Below are 15,031 nucleotides of genomic sequence, written 5' to 3' on the forward strand. Positions count from 1 at the left end.
AGTTCTCTACCTCACTTCCTGCGTCTCACATGTGCCAATGGTGGCTCAAGCTTGGCTTAGGACAGCCCAGGGGGGCAGTCAGTTGTTTCTGATTTGTCAGTTGCTAGCACATGCCCATATAATGTGGGTATGCACATTCCTGAGTGCTAGACCAAGCAAGATGGAGGAAATCTAAAAATCATAATCCCTCCTGATGATGATTGGGGGACTAGTCTCCCCAATTGATCACTAAACATAAGCATCCTACACCCCAAAAATTTCTAACTGCTGGTGTATACAAAATTTACCTTCTAAGAGGAAAACGACAATAGTTATAGATGAGGGGGAAATAGAGGAGAGAGAGAGAGAGACAGCAAAACCAATGTTTTTGCTGGGTACATTGACAAAAGCCAATTAGGGAGCAGTCTCCTTTGGCATAAGAGTATACATTCAAAATAAATGTTCAGTCAACCTTCAGTTCAATCAACCGCACCCCAGTGTTCATTCTGGATCTTCCTGTAGTGTAAGGGTTTAGGTATCTTTCTGCAAAAAGTTCATTCTCTGGATTTAGGAGTTGGCAAGTTTCAAAGATCTTTCTTGAACAAAAATTTAAATCTTGGATTTTATGAAAATACAATCCCCCCTGAAGAAGGTGTTGAAAAACACCCACTTCAGCTGAGGATGTAAGGTTTAGTTATGGGTGTGTGTGTCAATAAAAAAACAAAAACAAAAATGAAAGAAGAAAAAAAAATAATGAAATAAAATTAAACCCTTTTAATTTATATACATATATATATATTTAAAGAAGAATTCAAAATCAGTATCAAAATATTGAAAATCTATGCATACAAAATCTTGAGAAAGCAAGAATAAATTTCTCACAGGCCCTTGTATTAGGGTCCAATTAAGTAATTTCTAATCCCACAAGTTTGTAGGACAGAATGCAGTAATATTTCACTCACCCATTTGCAACCAACGCTACAGGAAATTGTCATACTATAGGAGAGGAAAAAAAGGACCAGATTTTTATTTTGATAGAGAAGTGTCATTCCCTGGTCTGATCTTACCTTCATTCTCCAGGATAGAGGGAGCCAGGATGATAGCCAACCTTTGGTACTTGTCTGTAATTATTTTCACAAAGAGTGTGGATACAAGGAAGGCCTATGTCTTAACGTATGTCAAGTGTTGCAACCTTGAGTCTCACACTCGGTTCAAGTCCTTTGTATTGGCTTAGAAGTGCATCAATCCTATCTGGATTGGTTTTTTTCTTTGTTGACCTGTGTGCTCTTTTGGCACTATTCAGGTTATCTCTATGCTTGTTTTTGATCCTGTTTCCTAGAATCAGACTCAAACATTTTTGTCAATGCGTCTAGCAGTCATTGGTTTTGTTCTCTTTTCCTCTTATCCTCAAATTATTGTATTTTCAAAGTTGGTATGTTTACAAGTGGAGAGACTAGTCTTCCTCGGGCCTCAGGGGGATAATGTAAAATGGAGATTTGAACCCCAGACTTCAATTCCCAGAAGTCCTTGGTACTTCCCAGAATTCCCTATAATCTCACCTGAGTCCCCTCCTGGGCAAGATCACTATTTGTATTTAAACTGGCTGTAACACCTACTTCGGCCTCTCTCTTCCTCTACTCGGAGATAGCAAGATGTAGTGAGTAAGATGTGAATAGGCTAATCAGCCCTAGACACATGGTTTATTATAGTGTATCCTTGATTTTTAATAAACCTCATAAAATAGAACAGTTTTATTACTAGAGACTATTTTAACTTTTACAGACCCCCATCTTCCACCACGGCTCTTCCTGTCCGTACTATGGGCCCCCTTGTCCCCGGAGGACTGCAAGTCCACCAATATTGGCCCTTCTCCTCCATTGACCTCTATAACTGGAAGACTCTGAATCCTTCTTTCTCTGACCAACCTCAGAAACTTATTGATCTCCTAGAATCCATTCTTTTCACCCACAGTCCCACATGGGACGATTGCCAGCAGTTATTACAGGTTCTTTTTATGACCAAGAAGAGGGAGTGAATCCTCCTGGAAGCCAGAAAACATGCCCCTGGTGTGGATACCCACTGCCCAGCCCAATCTCATCGAAGATGCTTTTCCAGCTGTCACGTCCCAACTGGGACTTTGACCATCCCAAAGGTAGGGAGAGTCTCCGTGTCTATCGCCAGACTCTAATGGCCGGTCTCCAAGCTGCAGCCCATAAGCCCACCAATTTGGCCAAAGTAAGTTTAGTCAGACAGGGACCCGATGAAAGCCCAGAGGCATTCCTAGAGCACCTCCAAGAGGCTTTTCGTTCATGCATCCCTATGGACCTTTGGGCCGATACCAGAAAGGTGGCAGTGCTGTTGGCATTCCACAACCAGGCAGCCCCAGATATCAGGAAGAAGCTCCAAAAGGTGGACGACTTTGTCAACCACTCTATTAGTGAACTCCTGAAAGTGGACGAACGGGTGTACAACACCCGTGAGACCCCTGAGGAAAAAGCTGAGAGGTTGTGTAAGGAGGATCAGGAGAGAATTGACAGGTTATGCCTCGAGGATCACCATCAGGATAGAAAATGTCAGAGGGAGGTGGCTAGGATACTAGCGGCCAGCATTGTGGCCCCTCTAACCCCAGGACCCACCCCAGGGCCAATCCCTCCCTTTGACAACAGAGGAGGCCAATGGTCAGCCCTTACAGCTAGGCAGGCCTCCACTCAGTGCTTCTATTGCAAAGAAGAGGGTCATTGGAAGCACAACTGCTCCTATCTGCATCCCTCGCGATGTCAGTTGGGAGATAGTGGCTGACCCCCTAGGAACCACCCTGTGAAGACGTTGTTAGTGACTGGTGATAGTGACTGACAGGGAAGGGACTCGCGCCCCCTCCCCAAGTCCTGGGTAACGGCAAAGATAGAGGGGAAATCCATGAACTTTCTGGTGGACATGGGTGCAAGTTTTCCATCCTGAAAACGCCTGTGGGTCAGATATCCAAAAAGATAAGCTGGGTGCAAGGGGCGACACCAATACAACTGGACTACCACTCGGACAGTGAATTTGGGTACCCATCAAGTCACACACGCCTTCCTGGTTATCCCCAAGAGTCCAGCCCCACTTCTCGGCCAGGACCTATTTCATAAAGTAGGGGCCCACATTTACTTCCAGGACACGGAGATATGTGTCACAGACAAAGAAGAGGCCCCCCTACAGGTCCTTACACTGTCCCTTCAGGATGAATATCGTCTCTATACCCCTCCTCTTCCTACTGTTGTACCTGACCATGTGCACCCCTGGATGGACAAGTTCCCTGGGGTCTGGGCTGAAATGGTGGGGGTAGGGTTGGCTGTCCACCAACCCCTGTCATTGTAACCCTCAAACCTAGAATCACCCCAGTCCACGTCAAGCAATACCCAATGTCTCTGGACACCCAAAGGGGCATAACTCCCTATATCAATAGACTAAAAACAGCTGGAATCTTAATCCCCCATCACTCTCTATGGAATACCCCACTCCTGCTGTTCTAGAAGCCTGGGGGTAAGGACTATAGTCCTGTCCAGGATTTACGAGAGGTCAACATCCGGGTAAAGGATATACACTCCACAGTCCCCCACCGATATACTCTCTTGAGTGCCCTAATGCCTGATATTGGCTGGTATAGTATACTACTCTGAATTTAAAAGATGCTTTCTTTACACTTCTGCTTGCACCACTTAGTCAGCCCCCATTTGCCTTTGAATGGTATGATGAGGACACTCAGGCTATTGGTAATATCACATGGACAATATTACCACAAGGATTCAAGAACAGCCCAACCATCTTCAGGGAAGCCCTGGCCTCCAATTTGCAAGATTTTCTCATGGATCACCCCCCAAGTTATGCTTCTACAGTATGTGGATGACCTCCTCCTCGCCACCTTGTCACGAGCTGAGTGTGAGGCCACCACCCTGTCTCTCCTGACCACCCTGAACGAGCTTGGCTACAAGGTGAGTGGAAAGAAGGTTTCTATTGCTCAGTGAGAGGTCACCTACTTGGGATATAAACTTAAGGGAGGCCAACGGTGGCTCACCCAGGCTATGAAGGGCACTCTCCTCCATACCCCCCCTCCCAAATCCCAGGCAGGTCCAGGAATTTTGGGGGTCCATAGGGTACTGCAGACTGTGGATCCCTGAGTTTGCAGAGCTGGCTCAGCCCTTCTATAAGGGGTCCCGTGACTCCACAGACTGGGGATGGAATCCTGAGATGAATTCTGTCTTTGACCTTCTTTGCTTACCCTCCCTAACCTGGAAAAACCCTTTCCATTGTTCATTGAAGAAAAAGAGGGGATAGCAAAAGGGGTTCCGACATAGAGTTTTGGGCCGTGGGACCGCCCAGTCACATATCTGTCGAAACGCCTGGATCCCATGGCAGCAGGATGGCCACCTTGCCTGCGTATCATTGCCACTATAGCACACCTAGTGAAAGACACAGACAAGCTCATGTATGGACAAGCTCTGGTTATCACTGCATCCCGTGCTATTGAGTGCATCCTCCTACAGCCACCCAATCAATGGCTGTCTCACGTGCATCTGGTCCATAATTAGGCCCTGCTTTTGAATGTCTCCTGCATGTCTGTGGGGTTTTCCTTAATGGACTTCCCTGACCAGCAGGGTCCCACAAGGGAAGGGGCTCACCTTTGTGATGGGACCTGAGGAGAGATAGGAACTGAGAACCAGGGTGGAAATGAAAGACACGGACAAGTCAGTGGTTGGATAGGGCAGGCAATCCCTATGATACTCCCTTTGATAGGAAAGTATGAGTACAAAGGAACACGAGGTGGAGGAGGAGGTTAAGATAGGGAATGCAGGCTGAGATGGTTACAGCCTCGGGGAAGGAGAAGGTCAAGAGGAGAGAGAGACATAGTCATTGAGGAGTCAAGTGGAACTCCATGAAAGGGGAGAGAAAGCCAAGAGGAAGTTCATGGGTTTGCCTCTGAATTTAATCCTGTCCTGCTTGGGCGGTACTCCCAAGCACTAGTAACCACATCACAAAGTATAGACAATTAAGATTGGGTAGCAAGGTAGAGGGAACACCTTTGGGCGTGTAGGACATAACCGCGCTTTCCCGGGGAATTGAGCCCGAGCATGTTAATGAGTTTGTCTTAGCCAAGGGCCGCATGGCCAGTTCAAGGTTACATTCACAAGCCTCATTGGTATAACCTTATGCTTGGAGACACGGTAACCATACAGTCATTTATATTTCATAGATGTGAATATGCTTGGGATGCTACAATGTCGTTCAAAGTCACCTCCTCCCTTAATCCTGCCATCCTGTTGCCCAACCCCTCCTCCGTTCCCTTGCATGACTACCAGGAGATCCTCGCCGAGGCCACCACTGCCCGACCACCAGACCTCAAAGACACCCCACTGACCAACAACGACTATGTGGTTTACGGATGGCAGCAGCTTTATTGAAGGAGGCCACTGAAAGGCAGGAGCAGCGGTTGTCGATGCCTCTGGATCCCTGGTCTGGGCTGCCTCGCTCCCAGAAGGCACATCATCTGAGAAGGCCGAGCTGGTTGCTTTGGTGGAAGCTTTGAGGAAGGCTGAAGTTGTACACTTCCTGTACACAGGAAGCGCCTGATGCTATACACTGATAGCCACTATGCCTTTGCCACCCTGCATGTGCACGCACCCATATACTGGGAACACGGATATCTCACCTCAGGTGGGAAGCCTATCAGTAACCTACCAGAAATACAGGAGCTCCTGTTGGCAGTATGGAAGCCTAAAACTGTGGCTGTAGTCCGGCCACCAGAAGGGAGAATCCCTAGAAGCTCGTGGAAGTCGGGCTGTGGACAAAGCGGCTCACAAAGCTGCAGTATCTGCTCCTCCCTTAATCCTTCCAGCCATCATACCACCACCTGAAGGGGAACCTCAGTAAACCAAAGAAGATCGAGCCTGGGTTGAGAAGCACCAAGGATGCACCGATGTACCCTGGTATTGGGATCAGGAAGGGCACCTTCTACTGCCCCAAGCCCTGGGCTAATTTATTTCCACCCACTTACATCACCTGTCCCATCTGGGAGAAAAGAAACTCATCCATTTACTGGATAAATGGAAGCTTTGCTTCAAGGGCTGCAGTAGTTTTCTTCAGCAATTAGTGACCTCATGCTGAGCCTGCCAACTCACAAAAGCGGCTAAGCCGGGCAACCATCATGGACACAGGGTTAGGAGTCAGCGGCCCTGTCAGAACTGGGAAGTAGATTTACTGAAATCAAGCCAGCTAAATTTGGCTTCAAGTACCTCCTCATCCTAGTGGATACCTTCTCAGACTGGCCAGAAGCATTCCCCACCAAATCTGAAATGGTTCTAGTAGTAGCCAAAAAACTCCTTGAGGAAATCATCCCTAGGTTTGGGTTCCCTGAGCCGTTGGGGTCCGACAATGGACCAGCCTTTGTAAGCAAGGTGTCTGGAGGGGTTGCTGCACTTTTAGGGATCATTTGGAAGCTACACTGTGAGTATAACCCCCAAAGTTCCGGCCAGGTAGAAAGGATGACTAGAACAATTAAGGAGTTATCTAAATTGGTCCAAGAGACTGGCGTGGACTGGGTGACCCTCCTTCCCTTGACCTTGTTCTGTGTGTGCCCGGAACACACTTGGCCTACATTTTCTGACCTCTTATGAAATCCTTTATGTCTCCCTTTCTCCTATCCTCCCTCCCATCCCCCAAACCCTTGAGGGCACTAATACTCCAGTTGAGTTGAAGCCCATGTTGTTGGGGTTAGCCAATGCCCAATGAGATATTTGGCCTCCAGTTAAGGAGACCTTCTGACCGGAGCCTCACCCGCTGCATGAATACAATCCAGGAGATTGGGTTTGGGTAAAGAGACACCAGAAGGGCTCCCTGCAGCCCCAATGGAAGGGTCTTCACATTGTTTTGTTTGTTACCCCTTCTGCCCTTAAGGCCAACGGCATCGGACCTTGGGTCCACCACTTCTACATCTGAAAAGCAGAACCTCCCGACCTACAATCCTTGGAGCAGTGGTGAGTCATGCATCATCCAATGAACCCCCTGAAGCTTCGTTTGACCCAGCATCATGAACCCCCTTCTATTCCTGCTTCTGCTCCTCTGGTTCATGCTCTCAAGTAACTGCTATCAGCCACATGGCAGCCTCTTCTCTAACCCCCATCAACCCTGGCAATGGACGCTATCTCGATAGGAGGACTCTCATGTCCTGAGTACCTACCTCGGTGCTGGAGGGCCCATATTTAGCATCTGCCCCTGTGACCTTATTCTGTGGGGACCCTGTGATCCAGACAGGGAGGACTCCCCTCCCTAAAGACTCCCGGGGAACCTGTCCCCTGTTTATGTTTGCCCAGCCTCCAACCCAGGAAAACCCTACTGCAGTTCTCCAGGGCATTATTACTGTGCCTACTGGGGATGTGAAACCCTGGCGACCCATTGGACACTCCCCACTGAGGATAAATTCCTTGGCCTACGGAGGGTAGGTAAATCAGGAGGCACACGGTGTACCCCCCTCCCGGGTACTCCAAGTCCATCCTTTTTGAGTACTGAGCTCAGTATTGCTCTTTACAGTTCTCAAGCCCCAGGACCAGGGATGGTTGGTGGGTTGCACCTGGGGCGTCCGGTATTGGGAGGACGGCCCTGACCGGGGAGGGTTGCTCCTCATAAAAAAGTCCCCGGCTCCTGTCCAGAACCCCATAGGCCCCCATAGAACTCTGGATCCAAGACCCGGACCCCCTATGGCCCCTGTTACAGGCCTCCTACCTCTCACGGATCCTTCCCAACCTCACTGAATGCTGCTGGCTCTTGCCCCGTCCTATGATGCCATAGCGCTGAATACTTCCTACAATACCTCCAGCGAAGAGAACCCCCCCGAGTGTGACTGGAAAACAGGCCTCACTTAGCAGCCCGTCTCAGGGTCTGGTCAGGACCATCTCCAAACCCCAGCCCAGCTCTGTAATAGAATCTCCCCAAGTACAGATTCTACATTCCCTCTCCAGGAGCAAGGTGGCTAGGCTCCACCTCCGGACTAGCACCTTGTAGAGCCAGGCTGTCCTCCACGGAAGAATCGCGTCTCCTTGTCACGGTCCTGCCCCGCATCCTCTTCCACCCGGGGAGGACCTTTACTGCCTCCGACACCCATCAGGACTAAGCAGGGATCTATCGGGGCCACCAGCCTCACAACCATTTTTGGCCTGGCTGGTGTAGGAACGGGAATAGGCTCCCTGGCCCTTCACCATCGAGGCCTTTCCGCCCTCAGAGCCGCGGCAGACGAGGACTTAGCCAGAATAGAGACCTCCGTCAGCCACCTTGAAAGATCCCTCACCTCCGTCTGAAGCGGCCCTCCAGAATCGCAGAGGCCTGGGCCTCCTTTTTCTCCAACAGGGAGGCCTCTGTGCGGCTCTTGGGGAGGAGTGCTGCTTCTCTTCTGATCACAGCTGGGCCATGCAGGAATCCAGGACCAAGCTCGGACAGAGCCCCGCTGCCCGGACCGAGCTCGGACAGAGCCCCGCTGCCCGGGCCGAGCTCGGACAGAGCCCCGCTGCCCGGGCCGAGCTCGGACAGAGCCCCGCTGCCCGGGCCGAGCTCGGACAGAGCCCCGCTGCCCGGGCCGAGCTCGGACAGAGCCCCGCTGCCCGGGCCGAGCTCGGACAGAGCCCCGCTGCCCGGGCCGAGCTCGGACAGAGCCCCGCTGCCCGAGTCCCACGAGGGGTGGTTTGAGCACATTCCTACTCATCCCCCTGGCTCACGACCCTTATTTCCACCCTATTAGGCCCCCTCCTCATTCTTCTCTTCCTAACCTTCGGCCCCTGTATTATTAACCGCATAGTGGCTTCTGTAAACGATCGTATGGGCACCGCACAGCTCCTGGTCCTAAGGCAACAATATCAGTCCTTCTGGTCACTCAGATCCTCCCTAGGATGATGCCAACTCCCCTGTTTGAGAAAGATTTCTCAAAGGGCCATTAAAAGAAGTGGGGATTGTAAGGCCTGAACAACCACAGGACTCATCTCCCCAGAGACTCTCGATCCATGGCACCCAGGGCTCCCCAACTGTTCTGAGAAGATAAACAGAACTAGACATCCCAAGCCGACCCTTAACCGCAAGGACCTAAGCCTGCCCTGTGTTCCGATAACATATCCTGTTATCAATTCAAACCTACCCCATGTAATCCTCCTCCCCCTGCGTTCAGGGTCCCAACTGCCTTGGAGGCGGTGGGACCCAAGCTCGAGCTTGTAATAAAGCAGCACCTCTCGCTTTTACATTATCTGGTGTGCCTCCTAATTTGGGAAATCAGAACCGGGTAGAACAGTATCTGTCTGTCTGTCTGTCTGTCTGTCTGTCTGTCTGTCTATCTATCTCCATCCATCTGTTTATTTATCTATCTATCTGTCTGTCTGTTTATCTGTCTGTCTGCCTGTCTATCTGTCTATTATCCATCTGTCTATCTATCTATCCATCTATCCGTCTATCTATTTGTTTATCTATCTATATCCATCCATCTGTTTATTTGTCTATCTGTCTATCTATCTGTTTATTTGTCTGTTTGTCTATATATCTATCTGTCTATATCTATCCATCTGTCTGTCTATCTATCCATCTATCCATCTATCTATGTGTTTATCTATCTCCATCCATCTGTTTATTTGTCTATCTGTCTATCTATCTATCTGTTTATTTGTCTGTTTGTCTATATATCTATCTGTCTGTCTATCTATATCTATCTGTCTGTCTGTCTATCTATCCATCTATCTGTCTATCTATCTGTCTGTCTGTCTCTCTGTCTATCTGTCTGTCTGTCTATCTATCTGTCTATCTGTCTATCTGTCTATCTGTCTGTCTGTCTCTCTGTCTATCTCCATCCATCTGTTTATTTGTCTGTCTGTCTATGTACCTACCTATCAGACATCTCATCTTTGTATCTCCATGTTAGGGATATGAAGAGATCATTGGATCTGGAGAGGGTTCCAAGATGTGTGTCTTCAAAATAAAATTAAGTTTCAGTGAGCATTAGAAAATGGAAGGAATATAAGAGAATCTAAGATAAAGGGGAGCTTAAACAATGGAGGACAACGTGGCAAGGAACAAAAGTAGGGGATAGTATTTGTTCTTGTAACAATGTTATCAATAAACATCAATATGTGTTTGCTCCCCTTCTAGAGCACTAGCAAGTACATCGATTCCTTCTTTCACTGAATTGACAGATCAGTAACATGCTCACCAAGAATAAAACTTTAATAATTTGGGTTCCACTAATTCAGAACTTATGGTCATTTGACTTGGTCTGGGCCAAGATACTCCTAAATCCTTTATATAAAGAAGGGATTTATTCAGAAAATGAGTTACATAAACAGTATCATACAAGGCATCACCAAATCACCCAAGGAAACAAGACTTTTTGAAATTTCACAAATTATTGTTTTTTGTATCTTCGAACCCTTACAAAGATTGGGCTTAATGAACTTGGGTATAAGGCTGTCTGGCACCTGATCCCAAAGAGCCAGTTTCTTTCGTTCACTGCTCTGAGTAAAAACTCCAGAGGAAAAAAAAAATCAAAAACAAAATATAGGTATGGCTTATATGTAGGTCACCCCTAAAGGGTCCCCAGCTCTAGTGTAGGTATTCAATGTATGAGATGCCCAGATTAGGAATGCAGAATGTATGTGAAAGATTCATGGAACCCACGAAGAAATATAGGAATAAAGCACTCGGCTCATTCAGTAATTCCTAGCATGCAGAAGCACGTTGAATAATTACTGCACAAATATTTTGTATTCATTTCAGATCTACTCTGCTAAGCAATTCATGGAAGCAATTAGAGTCATGGAGGTCCAGCTCTGAGATTCTCTGATTTCACGTCCATTGCCCTAGTCTATGGCACAGCTTTAGTCCTTCAGCTCCAGGGAAATACTCTAGTGAGGATCATCTTTCTTTTCTCAGAGATGCACTATCAAAGAAATAGATATCGACACACATAGATACATAAATGTGTGTGTATTTTTTTCTTTTCTGGGAACCTTTTCTAGGAACTCTCCATCTCAGGATTACATAGCAGAGAACCACTAACACTGGAAGTGTTCGCTCCTGAGATGACTGCTTTCTGACCTGTGCTCAGAAAAGAAATAGAATGGTAGAAGAAGGCAGACATGGATGAAGGCTTAGGGACTCCCCCTTCTAGGCTTGCCTGGACAAGTGCATCTTTGTCAGTTCACAATATTGTGTTCCGAGGGTTGGAGGGAACAAGGAATGTTCCTTGCCTAACCTTGTTCCACTCCAGTCCAGAATTTCAAGTAGGAGAAAGCACAGAAAAAGAAAAGAGCAAATGTTGTGAGCTGCCTTACAGTTTCCTTTTGGAGACCACAGAAAGGGTGGCTCCTCTGATGAGAGTTTGTCTTCCTAGCCTCAAATGATCAGCCATCACAATGCAGTTCCAGTCTTAAAAACTCAATTAGTTGTAACTTGTGCCCATCAAAACTGACTTTTTTTTCTAGCCTTTCAAATATGTGTGTTTTGAATTTTGCTTTAATTTGAATGGATCTTTGTAGGATGTAGATAAGAGGCTGAATATACTGAAGATCCATCTTACTGGTTTTATAGGTAAAAAGTTCTCATGTTGTGAATCTTTCTCTTTTCATCCATGGGATTTTGTGGCCTTTGATGAGCTTGGACCGTGTTAGTTGTGTATGTGTGTAAGGTGACCGTTGTGTTTAATGAAGCAAGCCAGCAACCCCTGCCTTTTTCTCTTAAGTACAACCACTTTGAAAAGCCATTTAAAGAAAAGGGATACGGCTGAACTTTTAATTTCTTTCTTAATGCAATATTTATTTTTATTGGGTGATTGATTCCTTTAGCTTAATATTTTAGAGAAAAAAGACCTGGAATTACAGGAATAACTGCAGCCCAGGAATGAGCAAGTCTACATTTTATCACCTCATGATACAGTATGCCAGATATTACCAATATAATTGCAAAAGGGGATGGGGGGAACACTTTATTTTTTCACAGTTAAAAGATGTAGATTATTACACAGTGATCATGCATGGGGAGGAGGGAAATCCGATTTTACTTACTGTAAAAACAAATGGAAATTAAAGGAAGGTTTTGTGTTAACTGTTGAGTTTAAAGAAATACTTTATACTGGGGGAAAAAAACCTCCATTAGTAAGGTTTCAGTGATCAAATCTACCCTCCTGGAAAGCTGTCTTATGTTCTTGGAGCTAATTCCAAGCGTTGGAAAGGTACACTGAAAAAAAAAGCATTGGAAAGCAGTAAATATTTTCTAAATGGATATCTATGTGGTAGACATTACCACTAAAAGGTGAAAGCAAAACCCAGTGATTATCTCATATGGGGAGTTTTATTGGATGATATATGAGTACAATTAGCCAGCTCTTAGATAAACAGTAGAGGGACTAAAAAGGCTGCCAACAATTCCTTTGGTACTTTCAAAGGAGGATGGGGAGTGCATGTGTGGGAATGCCTTTAGGCATTCTAAGTTCCTGGTCTCTGACCAGCCTTCTTCATGTTTATACAAACAATATGCAAGTGAAAGGATCAGGTCAAATTTTCATCAACAATACAATTTAAGACTAGTTCCTTTTTGCTTAGATAAGGAATAAGCTCTGCTTCTGACATCAGTTCTTTGGTAAGACTACGCTTTTCAGATATTCTTGACTGTTTAGGAGTATTAATTGACCATGATGCCCCACACGATTAGTTTTTAAGGGAATTCAGCCTTGGGACATTTTATTGAAAGACTTTTAGCAACATTAGATGCAAGCACTTGGGGGAAACTTGTGAAGGGTTGGTTCTCAACTGACTTGTCAACAGTAAGATTAAAATTAATAACATTAACTCCAAGTATTATATTGTATAAGATTTAGTAATAATCACTTGAAGCAAAAGAAATAAAAAGAATAAAGTAAAAGCCTGAGTAAAGAAAAGTCTTTGCAGCTGAGTTAGCATGAAAAGAGAGAGTGATGGGGTCACACACAAACTATATCTCCAAAACGCAAGGACACAATGTGTGAAGGAAAGTGGGGTGTTGGAAATTGGAGTCCTGGGGAGCAGATTCTAATACACACAACCAAGCAACCAACAGGCACTTATGCACTCCAGTGTGCCAGGAAAACCGGTATCTACTTGATCTAGTATATTGTAATAGGATTATTATAACAGTGATTAGGGAAGACGAATAGAGGAATAGAGGTCCCTCAGCCCTGGGCTTTTGGCTACTAATAGCACTAGTCTAAAGAATGATAACTTCAGATTATGTGTCTTTCTTTGTAAGAGAAATGAAAAACAAGACAACTCATCAGTAAATTAGCAACGTGATAAGGGCATAGATAGAGTGGATTAAAGATGAAATTAGTAAATTTTATAGGGGTTGTAGGAAGATGGCACAATAATCTTGTTGGCAGAGTTGTTGATTGAGCTTATGATTTTGAAATTATGTAAAGAAGGTGACTAAAAGGTACATAAAATAGACTCAGAGTTGTAATAGCTATGCATATACATCAAGGTCAATGATGGAAGGAAATATAATAACAAAATATTTATAACAAGACTTCTTGTAGTAGCAAAGTCGATCAGTGGGTACAAATTTAGTAAACACCTGTTATGTGCCAGGCACTGTGCTAAGTGTTGAGGATACAAAGAAAAGAAAAAGACAGTTCATGCTCTCAGAGGACTTACAAACTCATGTATATCTACCTATCTATCTATCTATCTATCTATCTATCTATCTATCTATCTATCTATCTATCTATCTGTCTGTCTGTCTGTCTATCTATCTATCTGTCTATCTATCTATCTATCTATCTATCTGTCTGTCTGTCTGTCTGTCTGTCTGTCTGTCTGTCTGTCTATCTATCTATCTATCTATCTATCTATCTATCTGTCCGTCTGTCTGTCTATCTATCTATCTATCTATCTATCTATCTATCTATCTATCTATCTATCCGTCTATCTATCCATCCATCCATCTATCTCTATCTATCTATCTATCTATCTATCTATCTATCTATCTATCTATCTGTCTATTTATCTATCTGTCTATCTATCTGTCCATCTATCTACCTACCTGTCTGTCTGTCTGTCCATCTATCTACCTACCTGTCTGTCTGTCTGTCCATCTATCTATCTATCATCTATCTGTCTATTTATCTATCTGTCTATCTATCTGTCCATCTATCTACCTACCTGTCTGTCTGTCTGTCTATCTATCTATCTATCTATCTATCTATCTATCTATCTATCTATCTATCTATCTATCTATCTATCTATCTGTAATAGGAAATAATCAACAGAGGGAAGGCACTTACCTTTTGATGATTCTCTTGAGTTCTGTGCTTGGGCATCAAATTTTCTGTTCAGGTCTGGTCTTTTCTTTACAAATGCTTGAAATTCTTCTATTTTGTTAAATGACCATAATTACAGGGGAACCTGTAAGAATATAGTCAGTTTTGCTGGGTTCTGCTGGTCAGTCTTGCTTCTTGCAGTGTTCCATTTCCACTCTGTTAAAAATCTCCTCTTACACACTTGAGACTTCAGGGAATTTCTTCTTAAGTAAAATTGGTGACTTTCTAAGTTGAGTTGAGGTACCTTGGTCGCAATGGGAGCTCTCCCACACTCTATGTTGTCTGGCATAATATTCTCATTTGCTTACTTTCTCTGATTTCTGTTTTGCTATCAACTTGGATAAATGAGTTTCTTTTACATACACAATATGCTGATATACACACTCATATATATATATATATATATATATATCAGTAGGAGAATTTTAGAGTTTATGAACATGGAGGTGGTCTATATGTGTGATAGCAAGATGGAGAGTATTACTCTCTTTGTGTTTGGCCAAGATGGGATGGAAGATTATGTATTGGAAAAGAGTAGATTAAGGAGCTGGGAGTTTAGAGTGTTTGAGGGAGTATCAATATGTAGGTTGAAGCCAGGGTTAGGGCAGGAGAGAAAGATTGGGAGTTAGATCCTGAACTCATTGAGGAAAGAAGGAGAATATCTTAGAGGTCAGTAGAAACGTTACCAGAATTTTGATAGTG

The sequence above is a fragment of the Monodelphis domestica genome, chromosome 8, assembly GCF_027887165.1.
Source record: "Monodelphis domestica isolate mMonDom1 chromosome 8, mMonDom1.pri, whole genome shotgun sequence".
Classification (NCBI taxonomy): Eukaryota; Metazoa; Chordata; class Mammalia; order Didelphimorphia; family Didelphidae; genus Monodelphis; species Monodelphis domestica.